Source organism: Suncus etruscus, chromosome 1 (assembly GCF_024139225.1).
Source record: "Suncus etruscus isolate mSunEtr1 chromosome 1, mSunEtr1.pri.cur, whole genome shotgun sequence".
Classification (NCBI taxonomy): Eukaryota; Metazoa; Chordata; class Mammalia; order Eulipotyphla; family Soricidae; genus Suncus; species Suncus etruscus.
Genome location: NC_064848.1, coordinates 37975508 through 37992648, shown reverse-complemented (window position 1 = coordinate 37992648; position 17141 = coordinate 37975508). Strand labels below are relative to the sequence as shown.

General features: G+C 32.7%; 1 pseudogene; it reads right to left on the bottom strand.

The window, feature by feature from the left end:
• Positions 1-617: 617 nt before the first annotated feature.
• On the bottom strand, positions 618-775 carry LOC125994982 (uncharacterized; annotated as a pseudogene).
• Positions 776-17141: the final 16366 nt, after the last annotated feature.

Genomic DNA, 17141 nt, shown 5'->3' with positions numbered 1-17141 from the left:
TTGTAGTACATAGCCAGTAGTAACTTCTGAGTGTCACCAGGTGTGGCCCAAAAACCAAAAAAAAAAAAATTTTTTCAAGGTCATGCTCAGACCATGTGATGGAACCAAAAAATGCAACTTCATGCTTACATTGCCAAAATTCAATTTAATGGATCTATGAATCTCTCAAAATATCAAACCCCTTCATTTGTGTTATGTATGGTTGTGCCATTTGCATTATATTTTGTTTACATTTCTCTTATTTCTGTGAGTTTTTAATATTTTTAATATTTTTTGTACAAACATTATATTTTATTTTCTTTTACCTTGTTAGTAGAAATCTATTATTAAACTACTTCTCCAAGCTTTCTTATTTCCTCAGATAAAATTTTATTATTATTGATTTTTTTTATTTTTTCTTAATTTTTAAAAATAAAAAAAATTTTCTTCGAGCCCAATAAAGCTTAAGTCGTCGGGGCTCCACTTGATAAAAAAAAATTGCAAAATAAAAAATAGGTGCGATCAACAACCCAGATGGTTCCTTTCACCCCAAAAGCGACATGGTCTCGCCCCAAGTCTCTGGGGCCCACCATCACCATCATCACCATCTACTCTTCCGGCTGAAGCTACAGGGGGTTCAGGCAGATCGCGCCCCTTGGGCATCCTGCAAAGTAGGCGGGTCACCCGGCGGGCGACCTTTTACCCGGTCAAATTTTTAATTTTCCTCTCACATCCGCAAGTGAGGACCCGTCGTCACCCCGGGTCGTTATTTTCTTTACTCATAAGTTTAAGGCATATTATTATTGATTTTTACAAGAGAAAAATTCTGCGTTCTAAATATGCTTTTGTTTTATTTCTTGTTTCTATAATTTGTAATTACTTTTTTTAGGCCACATCTGACAATGATCAGAAATTACACATAGCCCTGCCTGGAGACCACATATGGGATGCAGGGGATTGAAACTGGGTCAGCCACCTGAAAAACAAGTACCCTACTTGCTGAACTATAAATCCAAATCCTTTTATAATTTTATATGTTTCAAATTTATTGATTTTTATTATACTTCCAACCTTCATTAGAATTTCCTTTCTAGGGGATAAGCTATATGCTTGGTTATTTTTCTCTGAGGTGCTAATGGTTGATGATTCTATTCAACAACATCAGTGAGAAAAGAGGCACCTATAGTTATCCCATGTTTATTAAAATCATTGGGCCTTTGGTCAAACAAAAAATTTCTGTCTTATAAGCCATGTAAGTGTTTATCTTCGAATTAAGTAGTTTGCTGGTGTTTCTGTTTTTCAGAGCTTAGATGCCTGGATTAGAGTTTTAAGCCAACAACAACTGCAATTATAGCCACATCTCCCTATTCTATAAATACCACAGGTTTTAGTTACCCATATCAAATAAGGCAGATGCTTAAATTTACAATTCACCAGAAGTTCTCAAGGAAAAGATACTAGGAGTAGTATTAGGCTAGATTTCATTAATAAGTTATATATTTTTATTCCCCCATGATTTTTTGTGCTGTTTTTAGTTTTTTATACCTATAAGCACCATGATTACAAATATGTAGTTGGATTTCAGTCATAAAAAGAACACTCCCCACCCCACCACAACCCCCACATCTCCAGTCAAGAGTGAGAGAAGTAGAATGCCTGTGGGAATTTTGTTTGTTTTTGTTTGAGGGCCACACCTGGCAGATCTCATGTGTTACTCTTTGATCTGCCCTCAGAAATTACTCCTGAAAGGCCAGGAGAACCATCTTGGATGCTAGGGATTGAACCCAGGTCAGCTGTGTGCAAGGCAAACATCCTACTTGTTTTGCTCTTTTCAGCCCAAATTTCTCCATGTTTTGTGGAAGACAGAACACCTCCCAAAGTATGAAAAATTTTAGTAATTTTTGGGTTATATTTCTATATTAAACTGAGTACTCTAGATTATTTAATATTTAATATATAGTAGGTAATTTAACTATCTTAATATCATAAGTTAAAATAATCATAGTTTTAAGAGATAAGACAGATTTTCCAAAATCATGGCAGATGCCTTCATTGTAAGTTTTTACTTTCATTTTTAAAATTCAATTGTAATATTTTTATTGATTTTTCTTCAACTTCATAGGCTCTTTCTTGTGCAGTTTTAATCATCATAGACAAACTGCTATTTATTCCACTTCAAAATTTATCTGTTCACACTTCAGAATTTCTAGTGCTTGAGAATCCATTCAGTTTATTCTCATGCTGACTTAGATGTTAGAAATCTATTATATGTTGATCTAGTATTATGTTTTAAATTATAATTTAAAAGCTTATAAGTCTAATCCATTTTATTGCTATATTAAATACAGTATTTATTCCAATTTAATTTAACTTTGTATCTGATTATCCTGATTCTTATCTTGATTACCTATAATACTATTTAGTTATACTCATTGTTATATCTATTTATGTATGTGTACGGTTTGTCTATTTTAGAATTCTTTACTGTGTCTTGATGTTTGCATGTAATTTAGTTTTTGTTTCTAAGTATTCATATTCTGAAGGATATGTTTTTATATAAAGTCTTGATTTTAGGTCTTATTAATGCAGATCCAGAGTAGTCTATTGTTAAAATATTGACTTTTGTTGAAAGAAGATATGATTTTGACCAAACACATAAAATATTCAATAAGGTTCATTAATTTGTCATCTCTACCTATTCAGGGCTTGTATTTGTCCTGTTACTATGTGACCCATAAATCTCATGTCTGTACCTCATCCCCTCTTTTTCAGCAGCTGACTTCTATCATAGTATAGGTTCCATACATACACACATGTGGAATAAAAGACATCAAAGAACCTTTACTCAATTTCTAACTCTTTTTATCTATTATTGCTTTTTAGCTAGCTATGCCACAAATTGATGACCCCAAATTTTCAGCCTACTTTTCTGTGCCTATTGAGAATAACAGCAGTCTGGAAGTGTTTAAATGCAAAACCAACACAAACATACACAAAACAAAACATTAAAATGTAGCTTAAATATTGAGGCCTGAGAGATAGCATGGTGGTAAGGTATTTGCCTTGCATGCAGAAGGTCAGTGTTTTGAATCCCGGCATCCCACATGGTCCCCTGAGCCTGCCTGGAGCGATTTTTGAGCCTAGAGCCAGGAGTAGCCCCTGAGCACTGCTGGGTGTGAACCAAAAACCAAAAAAAAAAAAAAAAGTAGTTTAAATACGGACATATCTTTGTGTTTCTAATTTCTCCAAGATTAGATCTTAACATTAGCGATTGTATTTTCTCTGCACATATGGACCTTATATATTCTCTCCAAATGAACACTTTATGATTTTCAAGTATTAAAATTCTTCAAAGCTCTTGAAATATATGAATGTATATTTTTGTAAAATATAAAATGAGAAAAGAAAATAATACCAAAGTGAAACCAACTGAGTCAAAGACTTTCTAAAAGGTCCCCTATCTAAATATCTTAATAAAACCAGTGGCCAGAAAAAATGAAAACAGAAAGATAGAGGCTGTGGGGGACACATAAAATGTCTGCAACAGATGTAGGCAGGGGAATGTCAGGTATGAGAGCAGGCTGGAAACTGGAAACATTCTTGGTACTAGTGAATAGATAGGTACAGGATATTGTATGGCTGAATAGCCATTATGAACAACTTTGTAACAAAGCATCTCATAGTGATTCGAATAATTTAATAAATAATTTATTGTTAAAAAGGAATTTATTTTCACTCAAATATTAAAAATAAAGCCAATAAACCTGCCCTAAATCTTGGTCTTTGGGCAAATTATTTAGAATGATTCTTCCAAGCATTCCACTTGATTACATTTATTTCTCAAAATTACCACTAACCTAGGTAATAGAATCAAGAGAATTAATTCAGTTTTGTAAACTTAAATATTTATCTGATCTTTAAGAGAGGCTTAAAGGAGTAAATAATATATCTAATATATGTATGATATGTTAATCTATAAAATTTTACCAAAGAATTTTTTATTTTATGATTTATTACACATATTCATGTATTCAATAATATCCATTATTTAACATCCATACTGTCTTTAAGAGCATTTGCAGGGGCCGAAACAGTGGCACTAGTGATAAGGCATTTGCCTTGCCCGCTTTAGCCTAAGATGGACTGCAGTTTGATCCCCTGGCATTCCATATGGTCCCCCAAGCTAGGAGCAATTTCCGAGTGCATAGCCAGGAGTAATCCCTGAGTGTCACCGGGTGTGCCCCCCCAAAAAATTCCCCCAAACAAACAAACTAACTAACTAACAAAAAAGGCATTTGCATTTTTATTCACACAAATAGCCCTAATTTCTGGCTATATGTGCTGTTACACAAAATGCTTATTGACAGTATAAATAATTTTACAGGTTCCACTTGTGATTCTGAGAAAGGGGTCCTGTTAATCAGCCCCAGTGCAATGCCCTGCCATGTATGCTTTGTTAGGAATACCAGAGATGCCCTCAAAGTACTCTCCAGAACTCCATGGTGCCAGTGATCAAACTCAGAGACAGAACCCACATGCAACACAAGTGTGGATTATTGATCACTTAAGTCATTCCCCAAGAGAGCCTTCATCCTTTTTATTTTCTTTCCCCAACACTTTTCCTTCTTTAAGTTTTCTATTGGGGATCGAGAATTATAGATATGATACAGATACCATAATTCATTTTTTTAATTTTTTTAAATTGTGAGAACAAAGATGTAAAGAAAGAGGACAAAGTAAAGTTACAGTGGAAGGACAATCACCCATAACATAATTCTCAGAAGTCACCTTGCTGATATCTTAACTTTGAACTTTCAGCCAAAGAACATTAAGATAAATAAAACAGAATCCATGTACAATTACTTTGTCCCTCAAGTCCCCAGATTGTAACACATTATAATATTTCTTAACAGCATGCAAGGCAATCTAAAGCCATAAAACTTACATAACTCCTTAAACATTAGAGGCATAGTATTTTTACATTTCCATGTACATGCATATTAGTTTAAGTTAACCTCAAATTTTAAGTGATTTTTTTTAAGGATTAGAGTCAAAGGAGCACAGTAAAAATGGTGTTAGAGTGGCAATTGTTGTTTGCATAGGCCCACCAAAATATGAGGGGAATGGAAAGGAATAACCTTGGCCTAAATACAAAGAGACCCGACCCCTGAAGTTTCCTGGCATAAGACCAACTCTAGGCTCCAGGCAAACTAGTTTGTCCAATCCAAGACATTGTCTGTAGTGCCAACACACCTTTATTTTTCACACAGTCTCTGTTATTGGTATCATGTTTCTGTATTAAAGATCCTGGAATCTGCATATCCTACATTGAAGTCAGAATGTGGAGCATCCTCTTGTTTCACCTCACCATTAAAGGGCAATGCAGAGAGCCCGCTCCTGTAAGCAGGTCGTTGTTGTTAAGTTTTCTCAGTTTTAAGGGAAGTCTCTTTTGAGCAGGTCGATGTCTGAGCAGTGGTAGGGTCTTCGTGGTAGAGAATTGCTTCCAGGTGATGTTATAGACAAACCTGGATATTTTGTGGATGGCTTCCCTGGTTCAGGGGTGAATGGAAAATGCCCTTTCTTCTGAGGCCTGTGCCAGGTCATTATGCCAATGTTCAGGGTGTAAGGTCCCTTTGCACTACAAGATTTACTCCTTAACTCTCTCACCTCCCCCAAACATCACTAACCCACATTACTCTTTTAACTTTAGTACTGCACAATCCTAATCACAGACCAAAGCCGTGCATTGTGTGTGACAACCCCAAACTGTTTCAAAAGACATAAAATGGACACGTATTTCTTTAGAATATTTTGTGTTTTTTCTCTGACAGCTATAAGTCTTACTAAATACTCTCTTATACAGTGACGATTCTAACCACTTTTTATCTTCTCTTTATGAGCTGTTCAACAAGGAATTTTGTTGAAAGAGTCCCCCAGTTTAATGCTTATGATTGAACCATGTCATGGGGTTTGTTGGACTTGTTCTTATGGCCCCCATATGCGCCAATAATGCCACGTGGCATTGCTCCTTTTTTGCATAGGCACATTAAAATGGGAAAATACTATACATACAATTAAGATCCTATCTAATAGAGATTGGAACAAATACCATAATTCTAAGATATTGAGACCACGTATCAGTAACATTCTGGGTAATTCATGTTTTTGAGGTAGCTTGCATATAAAATGACCTTTCAGTTTTGTTTGAAAGAATTCTGGAAATTTTCCCAAGAAGTAAAATGTAGCACTCATGAGAGATTCATATCTCTGGTTGTGGAGACCAAGCATCAAATTCAATTACAATGCTTGCCAGGAATTGCTCTTCATTTTAATGCGGTGTTCACAAAAACTTGGCTATGATTTGCCCATAATTTCCTTTTAAGCTCTGGGGATCACAAATAGTAGAAATTTGAGGTGCAAAAGACAGACTCATCAGGATCTTACTTAGCAAATATGACTGCAACAGGTAAGTAACCCCACCCTAAGTGGTTTAAAACTTTAGTTTTATTTTCAAAGAGATGTTAATTTTTGATAGGGATATTATAAATAGTTGAACATTCAATGATTCTTGATGCCTGTCACTTTTTATAAATATTTACATGTAATTTATATTTAAAATTGATATCAGAAAGACACATGGGCATGGCACAGTAAAATAAACTGTCCATGTTAAACAATTAGTGAATAGAAATGATATCCAAAGTCTAACTTCTCTCTCATAATCTGAATAAGTGCAATATCTGCTTTTCAATCAAGAAGGTCATTAATAAAATGACTTTTATTAATAAGTATATTTTAAGAAAAAGTCATTTATTCTGTTAATAAAGAATTCCCATGACAAAAGTTTATTTAAGTAGTATTGCTTCTTCTGTACTGAATACTAAAGGGTCCTTTTGAATATTTTGTTAGCAGTAAATAGAAAATATTATATCCTGTTATTGAGTATCTTGACAAGTTGCTGAGAAACCAGTAGCTGACAAATTTCAATGAAAACTTTCATCATGAGTGAAATAGCTTAAATAGAAAATATTTCTCTAGGCATAAAAAACATTTGCTAAAAGAATCATTTTAAGATGAATACAGAGAAATGGAAATATTAAGTGAGTACAATTTTTAGAGAATATGTTGCCAATTTATTAAGGAAGCAGAACTATTTATTGTTTGAGATTGTTGACACATTTTGATAAAAGGATAGATGGGTTTTATTTATAATTCTTTTTTTTTTTTTGATATTTGACTCCTTATGCAATAGAGTGATAATAACAATTAGTACAATGGTTTTCTGAGGGTATCAATAACATGAACATGACTTTGGGCCAAGTGTAGAATCACAAAACTCTGCATATTTAAAAATTTTAAAACAAAAATTTCTAAGTAAACTTCCATCTTTCCTGTCATTTTTATGGAATCTATTTTGGCAAAGAAGAATATTGCAGCTAAGTGACTGACAAGGTAACTGTCTCTTTTAATTGGCACTGAACAATTTATTAGGTCTGATGTCAGGGACACTCCATTAGAGGTGAAAAGTGATTGGTGGAATAACATTCAGCTGAGAATCTGTGGTGATAGTGCATGCCAGTATTATATCAACTTAATGAATGAGACCCAGTAGTGTCCTCCTCTTCCTAGAAGAAACACATCTATCATGGAACAAAAGGTTCCCTAGTGACAATACTATGTCATGTTTTTTCTCTTCTCCTGTGTGAAAACAAAAGAATTTTAGAATCTAAACCAAGCAAAATGCCATAACCCCTCATCTTACAGAAAATCATCCCCTAGACCATCTTAGATTACTTTTGTTATATTTAGGTAATCTAAAAATAAAACCAGTATGGATATCTTAGATGTACACAAAAATATTTTGTTTTGCTCTAATGACACTTAACCCTCAATAATAAAGATTAAAATAGATATAATGTTTTAATTGGCATCAATTTATGTCTATGTCTCTCAGTATAGCATATTTATTTTCTAAAAATATAATCATAAATAAATTTCATATAACATTACATATATCTGTATCTAGTTTTAAAGTTTCTAAAAGGGTGCACATGTAGATCACCCTTAGACCTAGAGCTTAGGGGTAAAAGAACAAAAATAGAAAGTAATTAAGGCAGGAAATAGATAAGGATGTAGTGGGGTAAGTCTCAGGGCTTAGTTATATTGTTAATGTGGTAAAGTGGTATAACTATACATCCAATTCAAAAACACAATAATACTGAAAACATGAGATCTAAGCTGTAAGCAGCAAACTTTGCAATGAGCTTTTAGTGTAAATTCCCAACACCAATATTTCCATATTTCCAATATTTCCAATATCCATAGTGAATCATTTTTCTCACTATCTCCATAATCCTACATCCCCTCTTGCCACCTTTGAAAGCTCATTGAAATAGTACATGCCTAATACTCAACTAGCAATAATTTGTAAACAACATTTTTAAATTAAAAAGATAAATGTATTAAAAATTAATAGAATCATTTTGACATTCAGTTACAAAGCTTTTAATGAATGAGAATCAGACATAAAATATCCAATATACATTCCTTTCACCAATATACATTTCCTACAACCTATATTTCCAACTTCCTTCCTGCCCTTCTTTTTCCACTTTTCTCTGCCTCCATCTATGACATTTTTCTTTTTTATGTGATTTATATTACTTTATTTTTTTGTAAATAAGTTATTTAATTGAGTCACCATGAGATACTCAGTTGCAACGTTTTTTATGATTGAGTTTTAGTCATATAATACCAACGTACTTGATCAGTGCACATTTTAACCAACCAATGTCATAGCATCTCTCTCATGATTCTCTTTTATTTTTCTTATAGAAACTAGTTTGCAATATTGATACTCAAGGGGTAAAGTGCATATCACTTTACTTTAAATATCCAATTATTGTTAAGAGTAATAATTTCCAATTATCATCATCATGGTTGTCTTTCTCTGCTCTAAATCACTCTCCTGCCTCTTTGTAGAATGCTTCCTAACATGGGCAAGACTTCCTTGCCCTCAACTCAGTTGGCCGTGGGTGTCATTACTCTACTATTTCTTTTAATATACAAAAAATTAATGTGACTATTTTATGTCTATCCCACACCCTCAGACTACTTTGATTACTCTCTATAACATTCATGTATAAACAAATTTAATTACTTCATTTTTCTAACAGTTGCATAGTATTCCATTGTGCAGATTGCCAGTTTCTTTACGTTTTGATAATGATAGAAAACAATTTTGTACTAATGGGTACCTATAAAAGTGCAGAATAACACTGAAGTATATATTAAACATAATTTTGTCTTTTTTAAAAATATTTTATTTAATTAAAATCATTGTAATTTACAAAATACTTCGCAGTTGGGTTTCAGACATACAATGAATCAGGACCAATCCCACCACCAGTGTCAACCTTCCTCCACCAATGTTTCTCGAATGCATCCTATAACACCCCAATTGCTCCCCAGACTGCCAGTATAACAGGTCCATTTTAAGTTTAGATGGTTAATGTTTGAGACATTAAGACATTGAGTCTCTTGATTCCATTGTTGTTGACTTTGGCTTGTATATTTAGTTTTATATTTTTATAACACCAGTAAAGTACCTGTGAATGCTTGGCCCCTGTACCCTATCTTTTCATATTTGTTTTTCTCCTCTTCTACTCAATTTCTTTCCTTCTCCTTCCCATGCTCTGCGACTAAGGATGTTCTAGACATCACCTATTTAGATTTTGCATTTCTTTGTGCAGTTATTCTAAATACCACATATAAGTCATATCATTTTGTATTTATCGTTCTTCTTTTGGCTTACTTCATTTAACATAATATCTTCCAGTTCCATATATATTGAAGCAAATTGCATAATTCCTTACAGCTATGTATTTTTCCATTGTATATATGTAACACATTTCATGATCCAAAATTATCTATTGTTGGAAATTTAGGTAGATTCCAAATTTCAACTATTGTACTGAGTGCTTTAATGTGTTGTGGTTTGTATACAAACTTTTTGATGACATTTTTCTGTCCTGAAGATAGATACCCAAATGTGAAGTTAAAAGTGGTGGTTAAAAGTGGGGTTAGACACTCATCTCTTCTTAGGTTGTTAGGTTGTTCCCGGAATCTGAGTATTTTGTATAGTGCCACAGTGAGCACAGGAGTGCAGATGCCTTTCTGCATTGTGTTTTGGGAGTCCTAGGATATATTCCCTAGTGATATTGTTAGGTCATATAAGAGCATAATTTCTGGTTTTGAAATTATGATCACATTGTCTTCCAAAAAGGTTGGAATATTCTATATTTTCATCAACAGTGAATGAGAGTCCATTCCTCCCCCCCCCCCACATCCATGGTAGCCATCAGGTCTTTATTTTTTTTTTTTGATTAGTGCTATTCTCTCTGATGTGAAATGATATCATATTGTTGTTCTTTTGATTTGCATCTCCTTGATGACTAATGACATGAGCATTTTTATACATGCCATTTGTATTTTTTCTTTGAGGAAGTTTCTGTTCAACTCTTCTTGTTTCTGAAGAGCTTGTTAGGCTTTACCAATTCCTTATATACTTTAGAGATTAATCTGTTATCATATTGGTATTGGGTAAATAATTTCTACTGCTCTGTAGGCAGTATAGAATAATAAATTTCCACAAGCAATTAAAGCAATTCTTAGGAACATCATATTATAAAATATTAGTAATTGATACAGCATGACATTGGAATAATGAAAGACTCATATCAATGCAATATTTGAGAACAAACCCTCAGGTATATGATCAATTGATCTTTGTAACGCAGCAAGAAATACAAAATGGAGTAAGGAAAATCTCTTCAATATGTAGTATTTGGAAAAACGGTCAGTTGCATGCCAAAAAATAAATAAATAAAGTGGTGACTCAGACCTTTTTTTAGTGTCATGCACAAAAGTCAAATCAAAATGAATTAAATACATTGCTATTTGATCTAAAATCATAAGGTACAGAGAAGAAAACTTTGGCAGAACTTGGACATTGAAGCTAAACAGATCTTCAAATATAAAATACAACTGATGTGCAAGTGAAAGCAAAGATAGACAAATAAGATATATAAAATTAAGAAGTTTTTGTACCTCAAAAGAAATAATGACTAGGAAACAAATAAAATTTAAAAAGATAAAGATATATCCATTTTAGTTTTATGATCTTGGTATCCCATATGGTTCCTCGAATCTGCTAAGAGTAATTTCTTATCACAGATCCAGGAGTAATCCCTGAAATGTCATGTGTCCCCCCCCCAATAAAAATAAATATGTTATACCTAAAACTCAACAATCAACAAATTTGTTTGTTTTGCCTTTTTTGTGGTTTTTGGGTCACACCCGGCAGTGCTCAGGGGATACTCCTGGCTCCATGCTCAGAAATTGCTCCTGGCAGGCACGGGGGACCATATGGAACACCGGGATTCGAAGCGATGACCTTCTGCATGAAAGGCAAACGCTTTACCTCCATACTATCTCTCCGTCTCCAGCAATCAATAAATTTGTAAATAAATGTTTTTATTAAAAACTTTTAAATTAAAAACTTTTTAAATGTGGAGCATAAAGTGATACTCTCCAATCTATCATTTGTGTTAGCTTTTAATTACATCTTTATTTTCTCTTTTTCTATTTTTAGGGGAAATGGTTTAGTCTCACGTGACTATATTTAGTACATGTTCTTGATTCTCTGCTCAGGGATTACTACAGATAATGCTCAGATATGAGTCCACTCTACTAATTCTAGTTCTCTTATTTCCAATTTTCTCCCTTTATTTTTTCTTCAGTTCCTCAAGTAATTAACATGTAATCAGAGGTTTTGAGAGCTAAGGGAATGAAAAATTAATAGATTCTGGAAATATGTTAAGAGGATAACTTTTTATTAGTGTGCATAATTATACCTTTTTTTTGGTGACGCTCAGGGGTTACTCCTGGCTATGCGCTCAGAAATTGCTCCTGGCTTGGGAGACCATCTGGGATGCCGGGGGATCAAACCACCATCTGTCCAGGGCACATGCAAGGCAGACAACTTACAGCTTGTGCCACTGCTCTGGCTCTAATTATACTTCTCTTTCATAATGAAATGACATTCATTCCAGACATGGTATTTGAAGATACATTATTGGTATTCAAAGATGAATTAGTATATTTGAATCAATGACTCCTTTAAATTTCTCACTTCTTAGCTTACTTTTTCATCATACTGTGTTTCAATATATATTATACAGATGGCTTGAAAAGATGTTTATAATATATATTCTGTATAATACCTACTTCCTAATAATAAATATCATATATATTATCTTTTTATTTTAATATTTTAATATATCTACTCAGGTCCAAGACCCAATATACATTTCATTCACAAGGACATAGGGTCATATTCTTTGCAGTCAGAATTTTGCTTCACCAAGAAGAATAGGATAATAGAAAATGTCTAATGCAAAAGGCCAAACACAAATGATTCAAATCAGTCAGACCATTTTATAGAATCCTTGTACTTTTTGTAAAGAAATGAATGGAGCCTTTTAAGCATTTCACAATGCTTCCAATAAAGTTTTGCCAGAAAAGTTGATGTAAATTTTTCTTAGAACTGATGCATTTTAAGTTAAATTTTATTCAAATAAAAGTAATTTTTCTTTACTTTTTCCTCTTACTCAACTCATAGTAATATGCATTCACGTGATTTAAAGAAGAATATAAGCTATAAGTTAAAGACAAATATAGTGGACTTGACTAATTTGAAATAAAGCATTTATTTAAACTTATTTCTCAATGATATTATTTGAAACTTTTATTGAGAATATATCATACGCCAATACATTAACTAATTTAGAATTATACAAGATATGGTTCCAGTCTTTGTAATGCTTGGTGTATAAAGTACATCATTTTAGTTACAAATTTTAAATATTTTATGATATTTTTATTAAACAAGTCATTTTTTAAATAAGTTCATTTTCCTAAAAGCCTTTAAGTGATGTTTTAATGTTCTCCTAACATGACTTTTAGAGGAATTTAAATAGAATGAATAAGGGTCTGATAAGGTCCTGTCAGCCACATTTTAGTTTTTGCATGTTAATTATTATTTATACGTGTAGGACAATGAATAAGTTAACAATGCAAAAGAAATACCTTTATACTAAATTTTGTTTATTTATGTTTTATGAACAGTTAGATTGCATCCACTTGGCTACTGTGAAGATAATACTACACTGGAAATAAATACTACAGCAGACCTAAACAAAATACTTCCTTGAGAGTTTTGATGTGGGAAGAGTAAGATCAAGATTGTGGCAAGTTTTTTGTCACCTCTGGTTTCTATCTTTAACTTATAACCAACCAGTTCTTTGAGTCCTAAGTTCTCTACCAATTAAAAATAAAACTAAATTTTCAACAGAATCACTGAAAAACTAAAATAGCTGTAAGTGAAAATGGAATTAGAGATCATTAAGCAGTGTGATATTTTTAAAGTAATAGGGCATAATATTTTGGTTTCTATTTATTTTACCTCATCCTACAGGGTATACATGTTATCATTAATTATCAAGTAACTCTCCTTTTGTAAAGCATCATTTTTCTATTAAATTTGAAACTATTCCATGGAAAAATGGTAAATATGTTTACATATATATGCATATATTTTCTATTTTTTTGAAGACGGATAAAAGATGGACAATAAAAAATTCTAGAGTTGGAGGTAATTCTTGAAGAGAAAACAGCATTTGCCTAAGGTCAGTATCATTCTGAGAATAAAATTCAAAATTCACACATTTGTTTTGCTTACTACATATACTTAACCACCAAAACTGAATGAAATATATGCGTTTGTGCCTATAACACCACTGTCTTATGAATGAACACAATCTGCATAAAAAATGTAATTTTAATATTTGGTGAATTTGTGATTGATGGAATGCAATGAAACTAAGTAGCAATATATACTATCAAAATATATAAACTCCAGTGAAAGTTTTTGAGTTATTACTTTATTCTACAATTCCTCAAAGCAACAGCAATACATTAATAATATGGCTAGCAGATATAATAAAAATTGAATAAGTGTATGTATATTTATATTATTTGATAAGAGCAAGATGCCAAAACTTCAGGATAAAAAACATTGATTCTGGGGGCTTGAAATTCAAAGTGTTACTGTAGTTGTGTTTCAAGCTTGAAGTTTGATACCTGGCACCATAGAGTCCTCTGTGCATCACTGTATATGTTACCTAGAAGCTGAAATAGAATTTGCTCCTGCATACTTCCATAAGTGGCCAAAAAACCCCACAAATATGTAATGTTTCATGTGTATGTTACTTGTCCATGAATATGAATTGACATCTAAATATGTTTATTATTTTAAAAGGGAATTTTTAACATATGAATGTTTATTATTTTTTTTAAAATTAAAATATTAGCATTCTTGATTGTGTTTGATAATTAAATCATTATAATCATAGATTGTTATGTTCTATATTTTGTGCTATTACTTACATGGAAATTCAATGCATGGAAATTACCATATATGGTATGGTAAAATAAAATAAAAATGGTTTTAAGAAAAAAGTAAGTAGGGGCTGGAGAGAGAGCATGGAGGTAAGGCATTTTCCTTTCATGCAGGAGGATGGTGATTCAAATCCCGCATCCCATATGATCCTCTGTGCCTGCCAGGGGCGATTTCTGAGCATAGAGCCAGGAGTAACTCCTGAACACTGCCGGGTGTGACCCAAAAACAAAGAAAGAAAAATAAAAAAGTAAAAAATAAAAGAGTTAAAAAGTGGAGAGGGGAGTGGTGGCTCCCAGTGATAAGGCACCTGCCTTGCCGACTCTAGCCTAGGATGTACCGCAGTACAATCCCCTGGTGTCCCATATAGTCCCCCAAGCCAGGAGTGATTTCTGAACTCATAGCCAGGAGTCACCCCTGAGCATCTCCAGGTGTGGTCCAGAAAAAAAAAAAGGAGTTAAAAAAAGTAGGAAATGTAGAATGGGCACTAATTAAGCAATAACCTAAATAAGAAGAATCAAAGCACATAATCCAAAATGTATCCATAACTAAAAACATGTGACACTAAAGAAAAACATACTATTTTTTGTAATAAAACATTGAGATGAAAATAAGATTAAGAAGATCTTTTGAGTGAAATATGAACAAAATTAATAATTGGCTTATTAGAAAGTTACAAATCCTTGAGTCGTAATTCAGTTTATTTTACTTAGCAATTTTATTTGTCAATATTCTGATAACATAACCACCTTATTTTATATAGTAATTCAGAGGTCAAAGAGTTAGTAAGCCAATGCTTGCCTTGCATGTGGCTATGTCATGTTTGATGGCTGGCATCTATATGGTTTTGTGAACACTGGGCAAGAGTGATTCTGAGCATAGAGTCAGGAGTAATATGGATCTACCTTCACAAAAGTATCTATCTAGTATGTCTATTTATCTGTCTATCAATCTATCCATATATCTATTTAAATCACATTGTTTAGGTGTCATAATAAAGGAACAATTTTGGTTTCAGGTACATAAGGAAGGTTACATTTTAAAAAGTTGTTAAAAAGACGAGATTTGTTATGCTTTTTATAACAATAAATTGATGTTAGGAATGTAACTTGTGTATAACATATTTGGCTTGGCAAGGCAAGAGACTTTATAAAACAAAGTGTTTCTCTTACATTTTAACAGTTAATGCTATCAGTTATTTAAATCATAAGTAAAATGAAGTACATATGAATATAAGTGGAGAAAAAATTATATTTTTCTAGAACAGGGAGAAAAGTAAAAGAGTTAAAGACCAAGCTTTGCAAATAAAAGCCTAAACACATTTTCAATAATTTCTCTCTCCTCCAAACACCTACATGAGCATTCCTCAAGATAGTAGAAATATTATGGAATGGTAAAAAAAAATTATCATTTTGAGTGAATTCTCTAGGCCAAGAATTAATTTAGAATTTAAGGTCTCTTATAATATGTGTTCTGTACTTATGACAAGTTTATAGATTAGAAAAACTAGCTTTCTAAATCTATAGTTATAACTTATACTTATATGGCATGAAAACCACAGTAAAAGTATTAAAATAGTAAAACAAAAATTATAGTACATTGGCATATATATTTTATTTTAAATTTTGCATAGAGGACCATTATCTAGCAGAATCTACATTTGTGCAGTATAAACTAGGTTCCATTTATTAATTGTAATAGTAAGTACTGAATTACTGTTTGTTTGTTTACTATGAATGTCTTCTTTGCTAATGTCTCCAAACAAATAACATTGCAATAACATTTTTCAGTTACAGAGACAAATGGGCTTTGTAATGTAGATTGTTGCTTCTATTTATTTAATTGGTATTTGGTAATAAGAATATTATAATTATATTTAGTTTTTTCCTAGTAAATATGTCTCATTGTTAATAATGAATTTATGTCTAGGTAAGGGTCATTATTAATTCAGCCTTTGCAAGGTGCCAACTAAAATCTGAAGCTAAATACACAATACTCCAACTCTAAAATCCTGTTCTTGCAATAATGAAATGGAAGGCAAGAGGCTATGGATCTATTAAGAGGTCAGAATTAATGGTAGGTAGTCTATCTCAAACCAAAGATAGAATCCTAGCAAACCAAATGATCCCCCAAACTCACAAAGTTTGTTTGTTTGTTTGTTTGTTTGGGGATTACTAAAATGATCCCAAAAATATAACAACGAGTAAACTTTAGGAAAACTGGTTGAGTAACAAAGACTAAAAAGAAAAGTTAAAACTAAAAGCTAAACAAACCAAAGGAATCCTTTATCTCAAATATTGTAAATAATAGGTAATGAAATAGTGCAACTACTACTACTACTAATAATAATAATAATTAGACACTTGTGGATGGAAAATTTAGACAATATGATAAAATGAAAATTCCATAATAACTTTTTTCTGGGGGGGTGGGAATTGGGGCCACACCTGGTGATACTCAGGGGTTACCCTCTGGCTCTGCACTCAGAAACTGCTTCTGGCTGAGGGGGACCATATGAGATACCAGGGGATAGAACCACGCTCTGTCCTAGATCAGCCACATGCAAGGCAAACACCCTATCACTGCGCCACCGCTTGGGCCCCATATTAACTATTTTTTAATCATTTTTATCATGTCTTCCTTG